Raw genomic sequence first — 27,740 nt, 5'->3', positions numbered from 1 at the left:
GAATCTGATAAGGAAAGACCTTATTATAAATATACCCAATGTGTACAGCACGGGTTGGGAGAGAGCTCATGGAGTTGAATTCTGAAGATAGCTGCGGATAAATAACATAAAGTTGGATAAGACTGAGTATAATGACTGTTAGCCCACTCCTAGAAAGGTAGATTTAAATTCTGGACATTCCCCCAGAAGATGATGTTTAAATGCTACTAGAACATCTTATGAAAGGATGGCGATATTGCCATGTGTGTGGTTTGAGTGTCAGGATTTTCAGTTACAGAGTAGAAGGGATTAAAACTGCTCCAAGAAGTGAGTATGTTTCTATTTTGCTAATATTTATATAGTAGGTTGGTTGGATATCTTGCAAGATGATTAGATTTGATGGAAACCCTTGGTCAGGGCACCATTTAACAAGAACATAAGGAATTTGCAGAGAAGAGGGTCACTTGCATCATTAGGAAGGGCAGTGGTGACTCTCTGGATTCTGCTAAGGGTAACTGATAAAAGGGATGTTCAGAAGTGGGTTCTGTGCTAGCAATGGTGAAAATAAGGCCCCCAAAAGTAGAGGATGAGAGCTCATACTAAACCATAAGAAAAATAGATATAGGATGCAGTTTTGCTATAACGGACTGATGCAGAATTAGTTGTGGAGATGGTTTAAAAACATGGCATAATAGACACAAAATAAGTGGGCAGGGCAATGGGGTGATCATTTTTGTTATCAAAAAAACCAGATATGAGTAAAAGGCAGAAGAACTGTTCAATACCATAAGTATATAATTTGTGTTAGTTATTGTTTTATTGCTATGATCAAAATGTGTGACAACAACTTGCAGGAGGATAAATTTATTTGGGCTCATGATTTTAGAGTTTTCAATCTATGATTAGCTAATTCTACTGCTCTAGGTTGAGATGATTCAGAACATTAAGGCAGAGTGTGTATGGAGAAGAAAAGCTGCTTAGCTCCTAACATCTCAGAAGAGAGAGCACAAGGAAAAACCAGGGACAAGATATAGTCGAAAGTCTTACTCCCAGTGACTACTTCCTCCAGCCATGCTCTACAGGCCTATACTTCCACCCAGTAGTCCACACAAAACATTGAGCCATCAAAGGATTAGTCCACTGATGAGATAAAAGCTTTCATTTTACCTTTGAACATTCCTGCATTGCCTAACACAAGAGCCTTTTGTGGGACAACTCATATTCAATATATAGCTATGATGGTTTTAATTATTCTCCAAAAGATATATAACTAGTAACTCCTTATTTGTGCAGTAAAAAATAAAAAGCTCAAAATATTTCAAAGGGAGTTGGATACAGGATCCAAGTTCTTTCACAGTGATACTGAGACAACCAAATCATTTTCATTTTTCACCTATTAGGGTTGAGGACTAGGGGGTCAAGTAATAAATGGAAGTCTGCCCAAGGTCTAGGTCACAGTAAAACCGTGGACTCAATCAAGTGTCATACTTCCCTGGTCCTTAAATAGTAGAGATAACCTTGGCATTTGGAAATATCACCATAATATTACCTTGTTTTGTAAAGTAAGATATTATGATAGAGAAGAATAAGTGAAGCTCTAAAAATTGTCCAATTTGGAACTGTTCAAAAATTCAAAACATTATTTTATGCTGATGGTCAAAGGTGTATAGTTGGTCTGCTTTTAAATAAGTTAATAAAGTAAAGGTGGTAGTCACTCCATCCCCATTTTGTTCACTAATCTGACACATAGATAAACTATAGTCTCTGGAGAATGGCAGTAGACTTTATAAAATCAATTAATTAGTAGCTCCTACTGCAGTAGCCTGTCAGATGTGATATCTTTGCTAGAGTAGTAGACCTACATAGTATGTGAGATATGACCAATAATTCTACAAAAATTTTTCTTTTCTATGTTTTACAAAATAAGTAACTTAAAAACAATATTTCATGGAGAGAGTAAGAAAATATTTGCCTCAAAATTATAAGAAATTTCTGTCATTCTATCATTCTGCATTCTAAAGAAATTAGTGTCTTTTTAACATCACATGGAATGTTACTTTGATTTGTTATATTAATTATATTACAAAACAGATCAGGTGACTAAGAAGTGGCAAAGTGACTAACATGTTGGAGTCTTTGGTTAACTCATTCTCTTTAGACTCTGGGAGATAATTCTTTCATTTTCAGAAGCGGGCCACATCAGTATAGGTTTTCACATCAGTATCAGTATAAGGCATCTAATGGTCAAAAGTGTACTAGGAAATTTTATACAAACAAAAAAAAGGTATTACATTTTTCACTCACAATCATAGAAAATAAAGTGTAATATTTGGTCGGTCTCTTTGAGTTCTAGAAGAAATGCATTCAACTCTGGTACTGCTGCTTTACAAAATATACTACAGGACAGTTTTCTGGCTGGCTTCAAACTGACCCAGTTTTCTCCCTTTCTTACTTATAGTGCCCAAGAATAACTGCAAATGTTCCAGGAATGAAACATCCAGAAATAAGGAAGAACTAGCCTCAAGAGTCTGGGCTCTCTTCCTATCCCCCATGAAATGGTATGTGCTGCAAGGCTTTAAGTCTAGCATGCATGTTGCCCTCAGGGTATGAAAGCCAGAGCAGACTGCTTATGGGATCCTGCTTATGTGATCCAGGCATGGGTTGATGAAGTGCCTTCTGCCCTGAGCCATGGGGGACTGGCTCACCATGAATCCTAGGCTTACTTTACTTAGCTGCCTATCAATAATAAAGTTGCTTCTCATACCTTGTGAGAGTGTTGTAAGACACTGGACTTGGACAAGTAAGAAAATTTGCATCCCCATGTACAGTGACTGAATCGGTAACCAGTGCCCGGTGAACCTGCTTTTGCAAACACTAAGTGCAGACACCAGCTTTGATTTCATTCCAGTCAGGACTCTGAATCATATCCACACTGTGGTTACAGACATTCACTAATTGAAACCTTGAGATGCAGCAGACTCTTTAGTATGAAAGATGTCAATGGTTGAAAAATGATCCTTGTCTTAGTTTTGACTGTGTTAAAAAAAGACAAGAAAAGAAAGATACATAGACTGGAGGCCCTGAGAAATAAGTATTCATTTCTCAAAGCTTCAGGAAACTGAGAAGTCAAAGCCCAATTTTCAGCTGGGAGTGTCTGAGTCCACTTCCTGGCTAGGAGACAAACCTGTTCTGCCATATCTTATTATATGGCAGAGAGGCAACTGCGGGTGGAAGCAAGTCTCTTATAAGTGCACTAATCCCATCATTAGGTTTTTATCCTCATGATTTGTTACCTCCAAAGGCCCCATATCCAAATATCCTCTTATTTGGGATAGGAATTCAATCATTTAATTTTAGAGGGGAAAATTCATTTAGTATATAGCTGACATTGGTGGAAATTCTGACAAGCCACACTCTTAGAATCATAGCATAGACCATTAGTTTCTGGAAAAATCGATGCAGTCTGCCCCAGAACATTATATTTCTTAAGAATAGTTTCTAGCGTTCAATAGGCCAAGGTAGGCCATGACTAACCTTGGGCACAAAAGGCCATGTGCCTGCAACTACCCATGGTGAACAGAGTTACATCAGATACATAGGAAGAAGTGCCTTCACAAAGAATTCATAACTGGAAGGAATCAATGGGCCCTGCATCAATCCCACACAGAATCAGAGAGCAAAACAATCTGTACATCAAAATCCCAGGTTGAATTCTAGGGAAATCCTGAATGTGTATTTCACACACTGAACCCCACCTCAGAATCTATATCACTTCACCTGCATCACAAGCATTTCTTTGCTTAATTTAAGTATCACTTCTTTCTTAAGTATTACTTCTATCCTCTTTCATATAATTATCTCTTCCCTCAACATATTATATACTTAGCTTCAAAAGTATTTTATGACTACTCAATACATTCTATAGTAATACAGATATTCTAATAAAGATATTGGAAGTTTTTTCTCATCCTATGTTTCTATTTTTTTTCAATCTGAAATGTGATTCCTATATAAGTATGTGCATGTTCTTGTTTTTTAGAGAAAGAGAGAGAGAGAGAGAGAGAGAGAGAGGAGAGAGAGAGAATTTTTTAATATTTATTTTTTAGTTCTCGGCGGACACAACTCTTTGTTTGTATGTGGTGCTGAGGATCGAACCCGGGCTGCAGGCATGCCAGGCAAGCGCGCTACCGCTTGAGCCACATCCCCAGCCCATGTGCATGTTCTTATGGGAGTAAGGCATTATAAGTAGGAAAACATATAGTTAGGATAAGAATTTCATAGACTTTCCTATCTACTTGGTTTGAATATCTTTATATTTGGTTCTATGGTTTCAATGATCTTGATAATACAACTCTAATGAACAGCAATGTATTTAAAATAACTCATAGGTAATTATTTACACAAAAATTGCTCTCATTTAGTGAGTGCTTTTCTAAACAGTTTTGAGTTTTATATAATTTTAATTAAATGAAATAATTTATACTCATTATACCAAACTATTATAACAGCAATTTTGTGAAATATTAAATACTTTCCATGAGTGTGAAATGATAATTATTCTTTCCCTAACACCTGTTCAATATATTTCCTCCCATGTGAAAAAGAAAGAGACAGTCAGAAAACGTATGTGTTTGTTTGTGTATGTGTATCAGAGGAATAATTTTCCAGATTGTGTGAGTCTAGATAAGTCAAAGACATTAACTTTTTTATTTGATTTTTTAACAAAAACAAAATTGAAAAGATAATAAAATAAGGATTTACTTACCCACCAGTGAGAGTCATTTATGGTTAATATTTTGCAACTATATATATATATATATATATATATATATATATATATGTACATAACTCTGGTTTCATGATCTCACGATGCTGGAATTTGATTTTCATGACTATTGAGAGTTGGAAAACATTGGATGCCTCTCTAAGCACGTGTTTCAGTTAGCGTGGTGCAGTGTGAAATGAGCACAACACAGAAGTGTGCTCATTCATGTACACTAGAAAAAATAGGGTTGATTCTATGACCCTTCAAGTCTAACTATTTTACTTCACATCTCCTGATACTATATCTTCTCAAATAACTATTTACATTCAGAGTGTCTATATTATTACCTCTAAAACATAATGTAACAATTACATCTAATATTAAATTTTTATTTTTATCTTCCCCAATAATTCTTAAAGTTCACACATTGTGTTTGGTTATAATACTACTTTTATCTTTTCAAGTATACATTTTATTTATTTATTAAACTTACATATGTTTGTCATAACATTTCCTTGAAGCTTACAGGCCAGTAATCTTGGATGATGTAAACTCTGAGCTGTTGCTCTCAAATAATTTTTGCTGGGCTGGGGATGTGGCTCAAGTGGTAGCGCGCTCGCCTGGCATGCGTGCAGCCCGGTTCGATCCTCAGCACCACATACCAACAAAGATGTTGTGTCCGCCGAGAACTAAAAAATAAATATTAAAAAAAAAAATCTCTCTCTCTCTCCCCTCTCTCACTCTCTCTTTAAAAAAAATAATTTTTGCTGTTTAAAATATCTGTTATTGTGAGAAACCCAAATGCATGAGAATTTCTCTCTGTCATATTTCTAAAGTGCTGCACTCCGTTCAGTTCCTGCAGGAAAGCTGTCCAGAGCTCTCCCTCCCACCTGCTTTGATGCATACAACACATTTTCTGTGCACTATATAAAAAGCCTCGATATTGAGTAAGAACTAAAATTATTTGATATTCTGATTTCCTAGCAAATGAGACTTCAAGTATTATCAAGGTTTTTTTTTCTTTTGTCCCAAAGGTACAGATCACATAAGCATTTTTTCCTTATTTCTAAACATTGTTGTTTTTCATTTTGCTTTCTCAAAAAGAGGGAAAAATTATAAGATAATATTAGAAACACAGACACTGAAATTATATTCTTGGGACTGGCATATTATCCAGAGTTTTTTTTTTTTTCCTTCTTAAATATCTCTTCTGTGCTCTAATTTGGCTTAATATATCTGATGCCACTTCACACACACACACACACACACACACACACACACAGTTGGTGATGCAAGACCAGTAGAGAGAACTGGCTTTATTACAACCTCTCTCATCTGCCTGCACAGAATTGTACATAAAAGGTCAAATATAATTTCTAGTGTATTTAGTGACTATATATGTTACATTAAAAATGTACAACATGCAGGCTTTGGAGAGGTCTTTTAATACATGTCAAACATCCATACACATGTCCTCATGTGTATGTGAAGTTATGTAAATATCAATTATAAAAGTTGTATTTTTGACAATTTTTCCACTACTCTTTTTATTTGGTAAATTTCACAAATCTGGATCCAACATTTCTTTATTTGTAGCATCCAAATTGGAAAACTTTAAAGTTGTAAATCAGAGCATATTAGAACAACCTGAATTTTTAGAGCAGTTATTCATGATGGTTTCTATAAATTAACTAATGTCCAATTAAAATTTCTGTATGTTATGATACATGTCTGTGCTTGTCTTGTTCTTCGTGGGTTGTAACAGAGTTTTGGAAATGAAAACCAAAGGTAGCTGTGCTTTCCATAGCAATATGGCACAATTTCATTGTTTCTATGTTTCTTTTTTGTTTGATCCTCCTGCTTAACCATAGAGCTGTGGTAAAGAAAGTTATGTCACAAAGCAAACTCAATAAGACATAAATAATATACACCCAAATGTGCCTAAATAAAACCACCTCTTGTGGTTTTCCAGGAACAATTGCTTTTACCATTTTATTGCATCATCTAACTAAAGAGAATATATACATAGATATCACATTGTTGTCTTCTATTTTGTCTGTCTTATTGAACTCTTAATGGAGACACTTTAAATAGTTTGATATTCTTTGCTTATAATTTGACAAAGAAAAAAACACCTTCAATATGGATATTTTTTATCATATATGAACATGAAACCATGTCAGCATGAAGCAGACATGGCTGTAGCTTCCAGGGTATTCAGCAGCTCTCTATAGAGCAAAGGGAGGGTTATCAAAATCTAGCTGAAAGGTAAGCAAAGGAAGAGGAAAATGTTGTGTATTTGATAGTGACAAGTGAGTGTTTAGGGTTTGGAATAATTAATTGTTTGTCTTTATAGCATAGCAGGAGTTTACTTAGACAAATAACCAGCATTTACTCATACTTGTACAAAAATTAAAAAGTGAGATAAACGTACTGGCAACTACTAATCTGAGAACAAAGACCGTAATAATAGCTGAAACCAGTCTTTATTTTCAGACCTGCTCTCACTAACATGTTTACTTTTCTATAAACAGAAGTGAAACAGCTTTTGGGTAAACACTAACTTTTGTGGAAATGGGTACAAAAATAGTTGGTAACAGCTTTATAACACTTTCAAATGTAAATTATAAAACCACTATTTTACAGTGAAGAATGCAACTAAAATCTACAGATAGAATTTGCCATAAGTATCCACATTTGAGGAGATTTTTCCTCACATTAAAGCAATTCTGTTTCTGTTAAATTGGCAAGTAGAACTAGTATATTAAAATTTGGTTTTACCACTTCTCAACCAAAATATTTCAGTATGAGTTTAACATATTTATATCATATGCCTGGATTTAAATACTGTATTAGGTGAGAATGAATTCAGGAAATGTACTCATATTCTGGCTTTTTCTAGCTGAAGAATGAATATGTACTTTGAAGAATAACTCAAATCATTTCATATTGAACCATTAGTAGTGCAATCAACAGAAAATGTTTGGGTTTAATTTGGTGTCAACTTTTTCAAGTTATATGTTCCTAATCTACAATTTTACATGACTGATAATAATCCAAGTATAAGCCACTCTCCAGAGATGTCTTAATCACTTAGGAGTATGCTTTAACTCTTTTGCTTTATTTATGTAAAGTTATATTGGTCTTGTATCTCAATTTATAAGAAGATATTTGCATGCCAGGCGGTTATAAACATAGGCAGAATTTATATATCAGATAGAAGAAAAAGTAAAAAAAAAATTGTAGCTTTCTCATTTTCTATCTTTGCCTCCAAACATTTCTCTAGATCTATTTAAGAATTCCAAAATTATTGACAATTAATACAATGACTAACAAGAGAGACTTTACTCAAATACAGTGGATATATTATTCAAATATATTGTATTTAAGAGCTAATACCAAATACTTTAAAAATGTGCAATGGAAAACACTACTTATATTCTTTTGCTTTTAAACATAGAGCTCATTATAATAAATCTAGGTTTCTCTTGTTAGGTGTCTGCAGCCTCAATGTGTGCTAATCTTTTCTGCATGCTATAGAGTATTCTGGTATTTAATGAAAATTGTTATCATATGCATAACATATTTCTAGTAAAATCTACATGGCCTACTTATAATACTTATTACTGATGAAAAATATCAATTCAAGCTCATATTGTGAATAAATATATCTTAGTTAAAATAAAGTGGAGGATGAATTAAAACTCCCATTTTCCAAGGTGTACTTTGAATAATAGGTGAATACATCTAGCTGTCTGCCTCCTGCCTGGAGGTTTTCATGATTCCCTAGATCTGCATTACCAGTTCCCTTTGCTCATTATTCCCCCATGGCTAATTGCCTCTTTCCCTTCATTTGTACTAATTAGGCTACATTTTGTTTGGCATATTAGCTTGAATGGTGTCACCCAGGTAAAACAGCTTTAATAAAGCCTAGTATGCAACATCACCACTTAAGATCATTATCAATTAGGAATGTACCTCCAAAAATAAATTTAAATAAGACTAATTAAATTATGTAGAATGGCATACCTTTCAAGTTTTAGAAATATCTACCATTCTTATCTTTGTTTAAATTTTAAGCTTTTTTCTATGAAATTTGTGATGAGCTTATGCAATTTGCCTTTCTTACCTACATAAAATTTTTGTGCTCTTAAAAGTTCAATAACTTTATTTTTCCTCACTATTAATTAGGTGCTGTGGTCCCATGGTCATTAGAAATTAGAATAGAGTTAAACAAGAGTGCTGTCATTTACTGGCCAGGTTGCTTCAAAAATTATAGGAGGGCTGGTGATATAGCTCAGTTGGTAGAATGCTTGCCACATATGTAGGAGGCCACAGGTTCAATCCCTAGCACTATATATATATATATATATATATATATATATATATATATATATATATATATTTATCTCACTGCCACCCAGTAAGTTAACTAGTATATTATTGAAAGCTAATCATACTGATGAATTTGTGACCGTGTGTGGAACTTTTAATGGCTAAACAAGCAGTGAATTTTTTCCATAGTCAGGAAACCTACTAAGCAAGTTTCCTCTCTATGAAGAAGTAAACTAGTAATTGTGGAAAATAATAAAATATTCCAATTCCATTATATGTTGCTATCACAATATTATACAAGTCCTGAGAGACTGCTATCAAATTATTATTGAGAAGTAGTTATTTCATAAGAACAGATGGTGGCAACAGGCATGAGAATGTGGATGATTTCCAGGTCTCCGATAAAATCAAGAGCTTAGTTTTGAAAAGGACTTAGAAGAAAAATTCTCTAACAAGGGAGGTAAGGCATGGGGAATGGATCTATAAACAATGAAGAGAACCATAGAACATGGCCCAGTTACAGTTTTATTGCCTTCTCTTAATAGGAAATCTCTTCGAGTTAAGGAGCTGCTACAAGATAAACCAAATGAAAAATTTCAAATCCAGAAGCGTCTGAAGTGATTTTGTGGATAAAACATATATTAGTAAATTAAGAAAATCATGGAAGCACTACTATCATGGAAGAATTATTACAGAGAAAGCACTGTAAAAATTCACAGCCTAGTAACTTTGCAAAATAGTGCTTTATTAAGTGAAAATATATTAACTCATAACTCATGTTTATGAAGGAACAACAACCAAATTCTCAAAGAACTTATAGAAAGGAAGAAATCTACTAAAATATGCTTAAAATAGTGTTATAATACAGGATGTAGATAGGTAATCTTTCTTCCACCAACTCAAAAGTCATTATAAGTCATTGCAGATAACATGGTAGAAAGTGTGCATTCCACACTTAGGTATTTTTAAATGCCAACTATCAGACAAGAGGCAAATGATCAATTCACATTTGCTTGACTTTACTGTTTAACACGCAATGTCAGCATCTGGAGGTAAGTGGAATAAAGCACATGAATGACTTAGAAGGATGGAAGGGATGTAAAAGACATGTCTTGCTACCCCCATCCTCACAGTAGATGAGTCAGAGAGTAGAACCTCTCAGAGGATGCAGGTTCTCTCACTATCACCTCTGGATACCCTATCTAATGTCATGGATTTCACAATTTCTATTCTTTTTTTTTTTTCGTAGTATTACATACCTAACAAATCCTGACTCTATCTTCAGTTCACCACTATTACCCTTTTCTACCACCCTCAATGAAGCCATGAAATCATTTGCATTTTATTTCCTTTTTTCACCTCCTGTTTCACTGAGTCACAATAGTTTCTGTTAATCCCTCCATGGATCGCCAGTCGTGGCTTCCCAGCTGCTTTCATTTGGCTCCTCTCTTTGCCAGCCACAGGCCAATCTCAGAAATCCTTTTCATTCCTGCTCTTATAATCCACTCCAGCTTCATTCTACTCACTTCCTTCCGTCATCTCCATCACTACCTCCTCTATCTAAACCACTCTCTTCTCCCTGTCTACTGATTGGTTATTAGACATCCTTGGTTCCCTGCAGTGTCTGCACTACAGAGAAAAATGATCTTTCTAACTTAGAAATCCATGAAGAGCATGACCCTATTTAAAACTGACTGATGACTTTCTTTCTCCCCGGGAAGAAAACCTAAATCCCTGATTAGAGCTTACAAGGTGCTGCATGATTCAATTCTTCTTATCATGTAACAAACTTCATTCACTAAGCTCCATTCAGAAAACTCACGATTTTTCCCTAAATTCACCAGGCCAATTTTCATGTTAGGACTTTGCAACAGTTGCTTTTCTTTCTACTCATAATTCAGTCGGTAATGACGCTTGACAGGCATTCTCCAGTCCCTCCAAATATCATCGTTTCAGTAAATGTTCCCTGAAAATTCTTTTTAAGTCAGCATCCCACTCCAATACACAGTTCTAGAATAAATATATTTTATTACTTTATGTTTATTTCCCCCTTTACGGCACTAATAACTATATGAAAATATGTTTTATATTAATGTTTTATATTTTACTTCCTTTTTCCACTAGAATATTAACCTATAAGAGAAGCCAGTTTACCGTTTTTATTTACTATTGTACTTACTGGGATTAGAACAGTACATAGCCAAAACAAGGACACCCCAAAACTGTTGTGGGCTGATCGCTCAGAAAACACTCTCAGTCTGAATTTTGTCCAAATTAGAGAGTCTTTTATTTAGCCAGCTGGGACTGCTCCCTGTAGGACCCAAATCGTCTCTGCCAGGAACAGTGCTGGGTCCAAGCTGTATGGAGTTTATAAGGGGAAAAAAACTACATCCTCAAAAAATGTCAGTACAGGCAAGCAGGCAGCACAAGGGGCTGAGAAAGCAGTTAGAAGAGCAAGAACAGACAACCACATCCTGGGTTCGCACACCTATGGACATATGAAGTACAGGAAAACAATTTTTAACATTTTGAAACAGCTTAACATTATTTATTCTCTAACATCTATCACATAATCCTATGATCCTACTTATTAATATTTCATAATTGATAATTTATAATTGATAATCCATATTGATTAAACTCAGGCCACAACAAAATTATCAAGTCATTTTTTTTTTCTCCATGTACTGGGAAAAACGTTGGTGTGGAGGAAAATAACCGCCATGGTCTCCAGCACTTTGGCAAACCTCAGATGTGGGTCTTCTGTCTGAGCATCCGTGGTTTCATATTGTTGTAGCATTCACAGTCGCCCTGGGGGCTGCAGTTCTCTATAAGTTTGGTGTGACTGGACCAAGAAAGAAAGCATATGTATATTTCTACCGAAGAAATTATGATTCCATGAAAGATTTTGAGGAGATGAGGAGGGCTGGAATCTTTCAGAGTGCAAAGGGATTTTTGGGATATAAAGAATTCCTTTGGATTGAAGTCCTTGGAAGTTTGTATTGACTTCTGCTCCTGAACTATAAAACTGAATATGTGGGCTTAGGAATAGTTTTTCTTGGTAAATAAACAATTAACAAATACTGTAAAAAAAGACTATCAAGTGAATCAAGTAATGAAAATAATATACATAAATAAAAATATGTAAATATATACATATATATGTGTGCATATATATATATGTATATGTTTGCAAATATTCTGTATATTTGAATTAATTATTGTATGAATTCTGATTTCTTTATCAAGAATTTTAATATATTCCAAAGTTCATTGAGTCTAAACAACGCAAGGGCTATGGTCTGATATGATTTGTCCCATAAGGGTCCATGTGTGAGAGGCTTCATCTTTAATGAGGCTATATGGAAACTGATGGGACTTTCAAGAGGTGAGTTCTAATAGGAAGTCTTCAGATCACAGGACTTGTCCTCTTGGAAGGGATTATGGTAGGTCACATGGGACCCCTTGTTGGTTGGCTTGAGAAGGTTGCTTTCAATTCCTGAGCTTTGGAGTCTGAGGACACAGCTAAGTTGTAGAGTGTGTGCTTACCATGCACAAGAACCTGGGTTGGAGGCCCAGCACCAAAAATGCAATGCCATGCTTGATCCCACCTCCAGCCAGTCTCTCTGGCTTCCTGTTTGAGATATAATCGCTGGCTCCTTCAAACGTTCCCACCATGATGCCATGAAGTGAAAGGCCCCTCATTAAGTTGATACCAGTGCACTTTTAATTTTGCAGACTATGGGTCAAATTAACCTGTATTCTTTTAAAGCTGGCTGCCTGAAATATTCATTGTAGAAATGAAAAGCTAACTATACAGCAACATATTAACTATTTTTAAAATAGCCAAACTTTTTAGGAAAAATATTTAAACAAATTCATAGAAAACTCTTTACAACCCCAATTGAAATTATTTTACAATGATAATTTCTGTAGAAATGTTAGATATATCCAGTAGATTTTTTTCTTTCTTCATAATAATCATTTATAAAATTGTGACCCAGAGATGTTATTGTAATATCACCATGACTTTAAAAATTGCAGTGGAACAACATTCTAAATGGTTTTATTTTAAAACTCATTCTTATTTTAATATGACTGAAAATCTAATCTTTCCTTCCTTCCTTCCTTCCTTCCTTCCTTCCTTCCTTCTTTCCTTCCTTCCTTCCTTCCTTCCTTCCTTCCTTCCTTCCTTCCTTCCTTCCTTCTTTCCTTCCTTTCTGATTTGGGATGTAAAGTTTCTAAATGACTTCTCAGTCTTATTAAATGTCAACTTATAATGTCCATTCTGGTACCCCAATGTGCCAAGATCATCTTGAGATTCTAATTCAGTTATCTAAAGTATTTATTATTCCATGCTTTTTCTGTTTTTAAAAATTGGTGTCCATATCATACAAGTTACTGACTGCTCTTATAAGCAGAATTGTATAGGCAGAAGAGCCAAAATTATGATTAATTTCTCTCTAGTTTAAAATCAATACTTATATTTATGCATATTTCCAAGAGCATGATATATATGACATAAGTATTACATAAGCAGGTATAACATATAAATTTACAACTGCATAAACTAAAATATTAACAAATTCCTCCTGAACTCATTTGAATTCAGTTTCCTACATCCGTTGCAAAAGTTTTGCACTTGCCTGCAGTGGTTTGTCTTGCAAGTCAACAATCAGCAGATGACATGGCTATCCACCTTTTACCCTCACATCAGGGAATGTACAATTAAGCTATTCAGCTTCCCCTGGGCTCAGGATCTCTTCTCTGCTATACAGCAAAGACAGGGCACATGGTCAAGTTGAGAATTGAGAATGCTCAACTCTAATTAACCTATTCTTTGAAAGAATGGGTCTGGAATGGAGCTGAATGTATAACTTTCTACTTACTCTGCCATTTTAGGACCAACCAAATGAATCTATGGCCAGTTGTCTCACATATGCACTGGACTGTGGCGAGGTACTAATCCAGTTTACAGAGTATCCTGCCACAGACTTCCTGCCTCCCTCAACAAGGATTCAGCTAGAGGAAACCTTTTGGCTGAAGTAAACAGATTTGGACAGGAAGATTCTGTATCAGATAGCAATTGCATGTAAAAGCAAAGGTTGGCAGCCCACGTTGGCAAGGAGACACCGAACTGTAGGAAGGCAGGGCAGAAATGTGGTTATAATGTTGTTGAAATTTCTCCTCCCACCTTCACAGGGCTGAGTACTATAGCATATGATATGATGTTTTGTTTGATGCTTTTACACAGCTTCTCTCTCTCTGTCCCCCCAACATCTTAATGATTTTGATGACCTAGGCATTCATAATTTCATCAGCCACCAGCAGTCAGCAACATCATGGAGCTGTTTGAAATCCTTATTTATTGGTTGTTATTTGAATAGAACTTTTACACACACAATATGAAATTACACATCTTATTATATTTCCTCTAAAATTCTTATAATATTCGTTACAATGAAGAATAGCAAGATAGATGTATATGAAGAGGTGAGAAAGTGAATAACCAATAATTGTCTTGTCATGGGTATCATCATTATCATAGTCTTATGCTAACAGAATTTTGATTCCACAAAAATCTATATGCACATCAATCATGGCATTTATATTTCAAATATTTCCTTCCATTTTCCCACACTCAGCACTAAATACGGAGATCATTTACTTAGTAATGCAATTGGACCAAAGTTGAGAGTCAGATTTTTCTGTCTCCATCATTTATATCTCTTTCAGTGTTCTAGGCACTTATTCAACAATGAAAAATTAAAAGATAAAGATATTATTATTGATCCCAAGGAGATATTATTATTGTAGACAATCGCAAATATAGTTGATCAGAATGAACTCTACATACAAGGCGTTTGTAGGAGGACCTAAGGAAGTCTATTGACAAAGCTGTGGATGACATCTGGGGATACGGGGAGTAAACTGCACACCTTTTTGGAGAAGTTGATATCTAGAATCTAGCTCAAAATTGATTAGGGCATAGAGGAATTTGGAAGGCGAGCAGGTACATATAGAGCTCATTTCTTTTTTTAATACTACATCATTACATAGTCAAACTAGCTCTTGCAAACTAATTTTGAGGTCATGTAAATATGAGGGATAATCAAATTTTATACAAACTTGAGTTTTGTTGTTGTTGTTAAGTATTAGAAACATTTTAGGCTGATTGCATTGGAGCTCTCTGAAAACAAATATTCAATGGAGAATCATGTTAAGTTCCCAGAAGTCTTTCTTTCTTCATTCTTTCTGTTTTGTGAAACATTACAGAGCAGATACTCTATTCTAGTTCTTCTTCTAGAAAAGTATAGTTAACCAGACATTGTGAATAGAATTCTAGAAACATCTCAAATTCCTGGGCCCCAATTTGGGGCACTGATGTAAAAGCACTTTTCAATATGATTTACTTTACTAATTAGCAGACTTATATTTGGATTATCTGAGGAAGGACACTGTCTTCATAGGGCCCTGGATTGCAGAAGGCAGGAGAGATGATGCAAAAGAACTCAGAGAACTTTGAAGCAGAGAAGCATTCCACCTGTCCTTGCTGGCATTGAAGAAGGAGAAGAGAGAAGACCAAGGAGCACAGTTCACCTTGTGGAGTTGGGAATGATTCCTGGCTGATAATAAAGGACACTGGAAACAGAGTCCTCCAAGCCCTTTGAGATCAGTTCTGCCAACAACCTGATTGTGCTTGAATAAATTCATTCTGAAGGTTGGAAATCTTCAACCTTCAGAAAGGAACACAATCCTGCCAGCACCTTGATTTTGATTAGAGAACCTATTATGCAAAAGACTACGCTTCTATGAATTCTTCATCTTCATGCAATACATTATTAATTATATCCATGAACTAATTTAAAATACATGTTGCCCATTTTCTTCAATATTTTTTACTAAATAATAGTATCTACTGAATTATTCTTTTGTTAAAGTTGAGTGAATAGTTTCAGTGTATTAGTGGTAAATATTGTATCACAAGATTTCCCTTATTTGTATTTTGGAATCCCTATCAATTCATTAAATGCCATGAGTATTTTTTAGATCTAAACAAATATGTTACAAATCAGATTCATGTTACCTGAAGGTCAATTTCTTACCTTTGGTAAAAAAGAAGATTCAATTCTAAATCCAATAAATCCCTCTATTTTACTTAAGTGCCTGATATTTTTTGGTATGTTGAAATAATACAACTTGCAGGAAAATAAACAATAGAGTCATAGTGGTAAGTAGATGGAGATAGAAATGTGTGTAACTTAAGATGAAACACAAATGGAAGGAACTAGATTCGAAGAACTCATTTGCCAACTCAAATCACTAAGTAGTCGAATCCTATTCGTGCAGAGGGTCCTAGTAGAGTCAGCTGTGCTGACCACACGGACTAAGCTTATGCTGTAACAAACTCAGTTTAAAATGGTATTTTTTCTTTTACCGAACACATGCTTTAAAATGTCTTAAAACTGAAAGCATCATCAGGAGTTTTATTTTTCAACAGTAATCATAATCTGAAACAAAATCACTGCTTATTAAATTCACCTAAACCATCATTATAGGATTTTCACGGAACTGTTTTAGAAGAAGCTTTATAAATTTAATAAACAGAATTTCAAACAACAAAAACAAATTACCATTTATCCGTGGCCTCATATTTATAAAAGCTATACAAAAAACATTACCTTACTGATAGTTTCAGAATTGAACAATTTTGGTAAGATACAGCGGAGAGGAAATTCATCATTCATCATTTTCCATTCCTAGAGTTTCCAAGTACCTATATTCCCTGGCAACCACCCCTTTCTCTATAAACATAAAGAAAAACAATAGTTATATATGTTAGAAAATCCAATAATTTGAAATTATAAAATTCAGATCATATCTTTTGCAACTATTTCTCATAGGGCTAAAATTTTTAGGGAAATGCCAATAACTCATACTTTGAGCACATTACTGAAAATTAAACATTTTCAAGTGAGAAAACACAGACTGAATTACTTAAATGGTATACATCCAAGAATGCAACCATAAAAATCATCCAGAAATCACAGAAAATCTAGTTCATGTTAAAAAGCACATAGCCACAAGGTAGAGGAATGTCCTTTAGAGATATCAGTCAAAAAATCTTGAGAATAGGTAAAAGCAATTCTAACTACACCAAAGATAACTCAGCAACATAGCAGGCATTAGAGGTTTATTTTAAAGTTCTCAGGCAGAAAAGGAATAATTTGCTACTTAAAAGTAACTGATATATTGAAATTTTACATCAGCAAACTCTCCCATCATCTTATCATTTAGTTTTATGGCCAAAATAACCAAAAGAGAAGAGATCAGAGCTCCTGCTGCTTTGGCTGCAGCTCCTTCTCCTCCTCTTGCTCCTCCTCCCGCTCCTACTCCTTTTTCTTTTCCTCCTTCTCCTTCTTCACATTCTTCTTTCTTCACCTTCTTCCTTTTTCCTTCTTTTTTCCTCCTCCTCCTTCATTTCCTTCTCCTCCTCCTCTTCCTCCTTCTTCTAATTTTTTTTTAACTTCAGAGGCACATAACAACTGAATCACATCTCCTGCCCCCCCCCCCCATTTTATTTAAATTTTGAGACAGGGTATCAATAAGTTGCTTAGGTCCTCTCTAAAGTGCTGAGGCTGGCCTTGAACTTGTAATCCTCTTGCCTCAGCCTCCTCATCTGCTGGGATTACAGTCCTGTGCTATCATGCCTAGCTTAATATCTGATCTGATATCAAGATCAGATTCTTAATTGAGACATTTTATTATTTAATTTTCACATCATGCTATAGAAATGCCCAGAGAGTTATTGATTTCCATGTGTAGATGTGTTATAATTAGGGGAACATCAATATTTAAGAAAGGAAACAACAGAATTTCCACATCTTTCTAGCATTACCAGCATATATTTGGTAGCTTCAAGGACTTAAATAAATTACAATTTTGTTAGTTATACTTGTAGCAACTGATTGCTGAGAGTGCCACCATCAAATAATTAGTATATAATGCAACTTTTTATTATTTTGCTTTTGGTAACTTTGTCTAATTTTAATAATTTGTCTTCAAATGTTATTCAAGGTCATTTGTATTTAATTCTATGAAATACACTAAACAATGTAAAGTAATTTAGCTAATTATTAGGTAAATAAAGATAACATACAAAAATATTCTTATAATAAAGTTTATCATATGCATTTTACCAAAAAAAAAACTCACTGCTTATTTGAATTCTCTCTATATATTCTTTTAATCTAAATTAGAACTAATAATTAGAATGCTTTGTTTTAAATCAAATTTAGTATAGAAAATAATATTTGAAAAGTTTATTAATAGAATTTACTCTACATTTGACAATTCTTCATATATGTATTGGGAGGTGTACAGATGTTATAGCTTAAAAACAACTCAAATGGGAGATATGATTAAAATGAAACATTAAAATCAAGTCATTTAATTAGGAATACAGACATTATGTAGATAGTTATTGAATAAAAGTAGAGAAAGTTCTTTAATCTTGATGTAATATTTAAATTATATTTTTGGAGCACTTGCATAGTGAAAGTTAAATGATTTACAGAGGTACTGAAAAGTTAGGTGGTGTTCTTTTTTATTACATTAATTTAAATAATTTGACTAAAAAAATCAGACTCCTGAATGTTTAACTTTTTTATATATATATTTTACCTCTTTCCCTGTTCAGAGAAATAAAATATTTGGCAAAATTCGTTAGCCTCCTTTCTCATGTTAAATTTAAAAAAATGAATGTCCATTGAGTTAACAGTTTAGCCCAATTTTATTTCCCAGTTTTCCTCCATTGCTGATTGACTCATTGTTTCCCCATTTTATGATTGTTTTCTCTTGATACAAAAGCAAACTGCTCAGCATTGACATCAGAAATATTCCACACCAGCATAGTTTATTTTTCCAAAGACATGATAAATTAAATTACATAATTAAAAAATATTTTTAAAAAATGGAGGGAAAACTTTGTATTACTCTACTTTCTGCCTATTAACTCTTTATCCACCCGTTAATTCTTTTTTAATTCTAGCCTTTCTGTCTTCTCTTCTATTACTGTGTGGGAAAAGCAGGGCCATTCCTTGGAAAGGAATATAACCTATATATTATAATTAGATAATTATACAGAAAAATACTTCCTAAGCAAAAAGTTGATTGTGAATTCAACTTGAATCTACTTAAATTATGAAGAAAATGTATCATTTCTTGCAGTTATTGTGTTATAAAAATGCAAGAAAGAATACTAAGCAAAGCTAAATCATATACAAACTTGTCTATATTAATTAACTAACAAAATCATTCAGATAATAAAGTGAAACAAATTTCTATAACCATAATTATATGTTGAAATATTTGGGTTTTTTATAAAATGCTTCGATAATTTAAATCACAATTCAAAAAGGCTTAACTGTCTTTGACATTTGATAGGAGGAAAAGTGGCAGAATAAATATAAAAAAAGGAATTACAAAAATACAAACCATAGGCTTCTGATGAAATGCAGAAAGAAGAACTGCACAAATAAATAATAATTCCTCTTTGTTGTAAAAATTTCTATATAGTGTGATAAGGGCGATTACCTTAATATTGTAGTTCACAAATTAGAAAATATAAGAATAGAATTTGTAAATTAATTGACAAAAATATACTAATAACTAACATATACTATCATGATGAAGGACAGAAAATGAGGTCTGAATAAAATCAGAAACATTATGTTGCTATGTTGTTTCATATTGTAAAAAAGCTGGGTTTTCTTCAAATTAATACAATTATATTTATATGTGAACATAATTTTGAAAAAATGTTAAAATAATTTTACAGTTGTATGAAAAACACTAGTAGCAAAAAATTCAAGAAGAGAAAAAAATGAAGAATATGCTCAATTTCTTAGTACTAGTATTAAAACCTCAAACATTGTAAATTATAATATATGAAAGAGTGCTATTTTAACTTACTTGATTTTTAATAAACAGATGTCATATTCATATACATATGATTATATTTATCAATATTTTAGGAAATTATATTTAGAAAAGATGATGGTTTATTTAAAAATGTTTTGGAGTGATGGGGCATGTATGTGGAATAAAACAGAATATAACCATACAAGCCAGAAGGAAAATTTCAAATTGATAATCAATATAATTGTGAAAAAAAAACTAATATATTATTCACTAACTCTAGGAACTGTGTGAAATTATATGAGTTGATTATATTAATTTTAAAAAAATAGTCAATTTTCTATAAAGCAAAAAAGACAATGATTTAAAACAAAAAATGCTAAACTTTGAAGAAATACATTGAAGCAAGTTGTTATTCTAATAAAGTTATATAGCAACTATGAACAAGGGTTTAATTTAATAGTGTAAACTCTCAAATACTGCAAATTTTTATATCATGGATCAATATATAATTTTGTGATTTATCTATCTATATGTATATGTACATATACATATATATATTAATTGCCTAGAAATTGAATATAGATTTTATTTGAGACAGAAATATAATATTTGTATTAATATACAAGTTCAGTGGTTCCTCTTTATTGACATAGAAGACAATTAATAATCCTGTAATATCATAAGGATGTTAAAATAATGAGATATGGCTATGTAGTTACATGAAAATTTACCACATGTACACATGTGCTTATAATAGGCAACTGAAATTATTCTGTACATTAGGATTTCTTTATTTAAAAACTGATATATATATATATATATACACACACACATACAATAATTGTGTATTAACAAATAAATGCTTAGAAAAAAAAAACAAACTTCTATTGTGGATACCATCAACACAAGAGGTGGAACCTAATGGCGAAGGTGTAGTCATTAGTGACAAAGGCAACAAACTAAAATTCACAAAGTTTTGATGCAGCTATAACAATTCCATAAAATTTGTTCATGAACTAATGGGAAAATATCCCAAAGCACATGCAAAGGCAGAAAACTGTGGAAGGAGTTTGACAAAGTCTTCAGGGAAGAAAAGTATGACATATGACATGGATGTTCATCAAGTAGTCAACCAAAGAAAAGGTCACAGGGCAACTAATAGAAATGTTAATCATGTCAGAATTTAGGAATGATTGAGGCCTTGTGTCTGCATTGATGAGAAATAAGGAATATTGATTACAAAACCTACCTGAAGAAAAAGGGCATCACATCAAAGAAAATGGGAATGGAGAGCTTCAATAAATTGATAGTATTAGCTTTTTAGCTGCCTAAATACTAAGGCTAGATAAAGATTTGGGGGTTTGTACAAATAATATCATTATTTTGATTATATATATCATAGTATAATTTTAAGCAATAGTACTAAAATAATTGTAAGCTTGTTTTCTGGGCTCAGCAAAATAATAATAGTAATAACAAACACAATGACATTAAAATCAACAAAATATAATCATAGCTTTCTAAATGTTTTATAACCAGATATTATATTATATATGTAAAATATACATAACACATATATAATACAATATATAATATGATATATATCATATAGAATATGCTACATATATATTTATGTTGAAAAAATAATAGTTACTTTTTATTGAAAATTAAAATTTAAGTTGCCTCCTAATATTTTTCCTGGCAATCTTAGTGGGGGACACAGGATTTTTGGAACTAAAAGGAACAGAACAATACAAAATATGACATTCAAATAGAAAGTGCTTGGGACAGAAGACACTGCTAAGAACATTTTTAAGGCAATTACAGAAATGTTAATTCTGATGGAGAACTGAAAACTGTAAAAGCAATGACATGGAAAATGGTAAGTGTAAATCAAAAAATACCAGGTGATATTATGTATTAATTTTGTAAAACATATGTCTATGTTTATGCAAACATAGAAAAAGACACTAAAAATAAAGTTTCAATGTTAATTTATTCTGACATCTAGGAAATTGTAGTTAATCATTTTATTTTTATGTGTTTTGGGTTTTTTTTTTTTTTTTGGACATTTTCTTTCTTTCTCTCCCTCTCCCTTGAGAAAATACACACAACAACACACATAACACACTTCTTTGGTTTTGCTCTTTTCTATTTACTGTTTGAAAATACAACCTAATATAAAAGATAAGAGAGTATATTGGAACTCTACTCTCTGCTCAATTTTTCTGTGAATTTAATACTGCTCCAAAATATAAAGTCCATTAAAATATGTAAATTATATAGTGTGATTTCCTATCTGCAGTATAATTCACTTTTTTAAATAAATTCATTTATTTTCTTTAAGTTGAAATTTTGGATTGTTCCTTTTTCTTCTTGAGCTTTAAATTACATTCTTCTAGCCTATAGTATTTTTTCTACTACTAATTATATATGTTACCACTACCACTACTACTACTACCACTAATATATGTATATATAATATTTTATACTAATATATATATTTTCCTTGTCAATTTCAGAATATTTCACTACTTTATAAAAAACAAGTATGTAAATAGAAATATATTTAAACTTTATTTTCCTTTGGACTGTAAACATTTAACTATTAAAATATATTCAGAATTACACATCCAGTATAAATTATTATTAAAATTTTATGAAAGCATAATTATATTAGAGACATTATAATAACAAACACAAATAAAGGGCTGGGGATGTGGCTCAAGTGGTAGCGCGCTCGCCTGCGGCCTGGGTTCGATCCTCAGCACCACATACAAACAAAGATGTGTCTGCTGCTAACTAAAAAATGAATATTAAAATTCTCTCTCTCTCACTCTCTCTTTAAAAAAAAAAACACAAATAAAATTATATGAGAAATACACCAGTAAAAGGACTGCTTTCTTTTAATTAATTCATGAATCCATGGATTAAATACTACTTACTACTAAAATGACATTAATTTGCAAAACTTCAGGAACCAATAACAAAAGTGTAGACTTCCAGAAAATAATTAGGTCTTACAGAAAAGATTTTAATGGTTGTACCTTAGTTACCATAAAAAGGAACATTGTGTTAGGACTCTTCTAGTAAGTACATAAATGGATAAAATAAATTAAGGAAAAAATTGATGAATGAATTCTGTTTTCCATATTTTTTAACAGTGAGTGCTCTTTCTGGATATCTCTCAGGAGCTATTAACTATTTCATAATATTGGAGGTTAGAAAAGGCAAGGTCATTAAATGAAAATTGTATAAATCTCTGCTCTCTTACTCCCAAACAGATCAAAATACCTAATGTCTGATGATGTACTCTCCTTTCAGCTGCTGTATAAGCAAGACATAGACAGACTCAAGTCAAACAGTTGTTTAAGTTGCCTTGGATGAATAGGCTATTCCAACATCAATGTTTAAAACTGTCCTTTTTTATTGAAGGCTTTATCTCTTAAGAAATATACCAAATGGAATCTCAGGAAGAGTGAGAGATAAGGGTTAATTTAGGAAAGCGAAGGAAAGTCTCCTGAAGGACTTCTCAAGCAAAGCAGAAGTCTCAAGTAAAGCAAGTGTGGAAAGAATAAATACAAATAGAAGTAGAAAATTTGAAAATTGATTCACCTAAAACTCTTCATGCTGGGATATACTCCTTGGAAGGTCTTTCTGGACCCCAGGATTCTCTCTAATCCCAGTTTAAAGAACATTTATAAAGAACAACAGCAATGCAATTGAAAAGAGGTAGCTGGAAATGAAATCCAGGAGCAGCAGTGGAAGAGGATGTAAGATCATGGAAGTGTCAAGAGTGGTATTCTTTCAAGTATATTGGCCATGAATAGAGAAGTGAAAATGTATTATCAGGAAGAGGAGGTGTCAGAGGATGATCTGAAATTAAAACTTACAAGGCTGAATTCATTGTTCACTATCTTGATGGACACCCTTGCTGATAAGGAACAATGTCTAAGCAGGGAGAATGCTGGGTTTGTCCACAACCATAACTGGTGATCAAAATCGGATCGGGTTTTGGAAGCCAAGCAGCTCCATATCATTTGGACAGTGTCATTCTGTGAAGGTTATTCTTGACTGGTTCTGACTTAAAGGCAAGTTTACTGGGGACATTCTTGATTGGAGGACATCCAGAAGCAATTACAGATTGAATGGCTTGTAAAAGTAAGCTCCATGAGGCAAAGTGTCCTTGATCAGTTAAAGCTGTTGGAAACCAGTTACAGTCAGTATGTGTTATGGCCATAAAATAGCCAGTCTTGACTTCAGTGGGTACCACCCTGTTTCTTTTTTTTTTTTTTTTCTGTTGAGTAAAAGTTCTCACAAAGAGTTGCCTATATTCAATATCTCTGATTCCTCTCCTTCGGTTCAGTTGAATATTTTATTTCATTCAGGCAGTCATACGGAAGACAAATAATAATAAATGCTAGAGAGGATGTGGAGAAAAAGGGGCACTTTTATAGTCGGTGCTATTGTGAATCAGTACAACACTATGGAAATTAGTACGGAGGTTCCTCAAAAGACCAGGCATGGACCACCATATAACCCAGTTATATCACTCCTCAGTATTTATCCTGAAGATTAAAGTCATCATATCACACTGACATATGCAGACCCGTATTGGTAGGAGCATAATTCACAACACCCAAACTACGGGAACAGCCTAGGTGTCTATCAATGGTTGAATGGATAAAGAAAATGTGACTTATATACACAATGAATTTTGCTTAGCCATAAAGAAACACAAAATTGGAATTTGCAGGAAAATGGATGGAACTAGAAACCACTGGGTTAAGTAAATAAGTCAAACCCAGAAGATCAAGAGTCCTATGTTTTCTCTCATGTGAAGAAGCTAGAGAGGAAAAAGGACAAGAAAGGTGTGTGTGAGGGGGAAGGGGAGTGGGTCTCATAAAAATCAAAGATCAGTAGGACCAACAGGAGAAAGGCAGGGAGGGAAGGGGAAGTACTAGGAAGTGATATTGGTCAAATAACCTTGCGATATTGTGTGCACGTATGAAATGTAACAACAAATCTCATCCTGATGTACAACTGTAATGTGCCAATAAAAAAGTGTGAAAGAAAAAAGTTATTAGATTCAAATTTTTCCCCTAATTCACGACATAAATATTTCCCTCCATGCCCTGGGACCACCAAACTGTTAAATTAAATGGTCATTTGTAAGTCCTAATAACACTAACTCATTCATAAAATTTAAACAAGAAGTCATCCTGTTCTCCTCAATAATTTTCTTCATTCTGCTTACAGAACAACATATTCTTTAAGTTCTCATGTTACCTCAAAGTTTTCTCATTCTCTCTTAATGCTTATTTTCCGTCTTCAATCATGTAGTGTTCATTTCATGAAACTAATTTTTAAGATTTCTATCCTCACTTTTATAATTCAGTCTAATACCTTTTAAATAACATCTATACCCTGGACATATTATATCTATGTATTACAAATGCTTGCTAAATATTTACTCTCAGTGACTCACTGATTAATGCCTCAAAATGTCCCAAATTTCTAATCTCATCCAGCACATATTCTTTTGTAACAATATTTCACATCTTTATTATAATTGTCTTAGAATTATACTCGCCTATACTCCAAGTTTTAGATTTATCCTTAACTAATCTTTTCCTAAGCCTTTCATAACCAATTCATCAGCCACTTACATGACATACATACAGAATCTAAAATAAAATCACCACCATCTATACCTAGTCTCAGTCTTTATCATCTTCTGGATTTATTATTGTTTTAACCTCTCAGTTATTGTTCAGAATTCTTCTTAATCCATCACTAAATATTCTCATTCTATTCTCCACACAAAAACTTAAGGTTTTTTTTTTGTTTTGTTTTGTTTTGTTTTGTTTTGTTTTGTTTTTTTACAATCATCCCTTACTGTGCAATACTCTCTCGACAGTCCTGAAGCTATTGAAGACTGGCCATTAAGAGTTATGGGTGCAGGTGTAAAGGGAGATGCAAAGCTGAAGGGATGAACAGACCCAGGAAATGATACATGATCTTATTCAGTGGTCATTCATAGGAATCACTTTGTTTTTGGAGTAAGAGGGATACTGTGATCCTTTTTTCACGATCTATAATTAGTAATATGATTAGATTTATTGGTAAACAAAAAATACTTTTATAGATAGAGAATAGCACAACTAAATGGTGTGAGCCCAACTTGAAGTATTTTGGGTCATCCAAGGGGAAGCCTTTACTTGTAGAAATTCCTGGGGAGACAGTGTCCTCAGTGGAACACTAGCCTTCATTTGAACAAGGAAATATTAGAGAAGTAAATGGTTTTATGCCTTAATAAGGAGCTTTCGAGAACATACTACACAAACAAGAAGATTCAAGCTTTCGGTTGAGGGAAAGGGATAACAGAGTAATTGGAGGTGTGGGAAGAGTTTAAAAGGATGAGAGTAGAAGTCTGTATTTTATGTTGAAATTTAGAAAATGGGCAAAACAGTCAGATGCTTTGGCTGTTTGTCAGGCAAACACAAGTCTGGGTCCTCTGGGTGGTTATAAGCAGTCAGGCTACTCTGAATTCAGCTGCAGCTGGAATCTCATTTCCTGGGATCCTCAGGGATGGAGAGCAGCAGGGTGTGAAGAGTGATTCTGGTGGCTGCCCAGCCGGCCAGGCCTGACAGGTGGCTGGATGTGGTCCGTGCTCTGCCTGGCTGTTCTGGTGAGGACTTTTCATAAATATATGAAGAGCTTAATTTAGGAAGTTTGCACACTTAAAAAGTTAAATTGTTTTCAATGTTGAGGTGGGGATAAAGTCCCATTTATCTCTTCTCAGTTTCTATCTATGTCTAGTAAAACAGATTTAGACTCAAAAAGGATGAGTAAAATCTAGACAAGGGGTAGCGTATCAAAAGGCATAAACCATTTCCTCCTCCCTCTTTATATTACAGACAAAGCATTAAGAGACCATATTGGTGGTGTGTGTGTGGGGGGATTACATAGCTAAATATCCTAGGAATGGTTTTCTGCCCTTTGAAACCAAAATAATCTTTTGATCCATGGATAATTATATTTGAAAAAAAATGTAGTCTATCATAATGAACACAAAATAAGCTTTCTTATTTTGGTGTTTAACATTGAAATACATACAATATTTAAATACACTGTGTAAAATACAATACATATCATTAATATATAAGATGGTATTTAAATATTTCATATGAAATAAATATTCAATTTTAATTTTTTAGAAACCTTTGAATTCTGTATTTATTATCTTCCAGAAGAGCATTTTTCCTTGAACACTGAGATTCTTTTGCTATTTTGCATCACTTTTTTTTTTAAGTCAAAGTGACATGACCTTATTTCCAACAAATTTCTGGAATGGCCATGATATGTGCAAATAAAGTGAATATTTGAATAGGTGATTTCACAAGATAAGATCTGATTTTTGCATTAAAATACTGTTTTATGTTTATAATGTTAAATGAATAAATTTCTATCCATTTCTTTTATACTAACACTACATTTTTGTACTAGTATACTTAAGTATAATTATAAATAATATAGATGTCTCATGTTCTATATCTTATAGGATCATATATTAAATATTCTGATGATATTACCAGTATAGTATTTTCTGCATATTGGGTATGTTCTGAGTATCAGAATTATGAACTATAGATGGGCTCACTGATTTAACCAGATGCAACACTGGAAAGAATGGGACAAAGTCAGATTTCCTAGCTTCTATTTTTATCTTTAACCT

The sequence above is a fragment of the Spermophilus citellus genome (assembly GCF_964194105.1).
Source record: "Spermophilus citellus genome assembly, chromosome: 8".
NCBI classification, from domain to species: Eukaryota; Metazoa; Chordata; class Mammalia; order Rodentia; family Sciuridae; genus Spermophilus; species Spermophilus citellus.
This window is presented reverse-complemented; position numbering follows the sequence as displayed.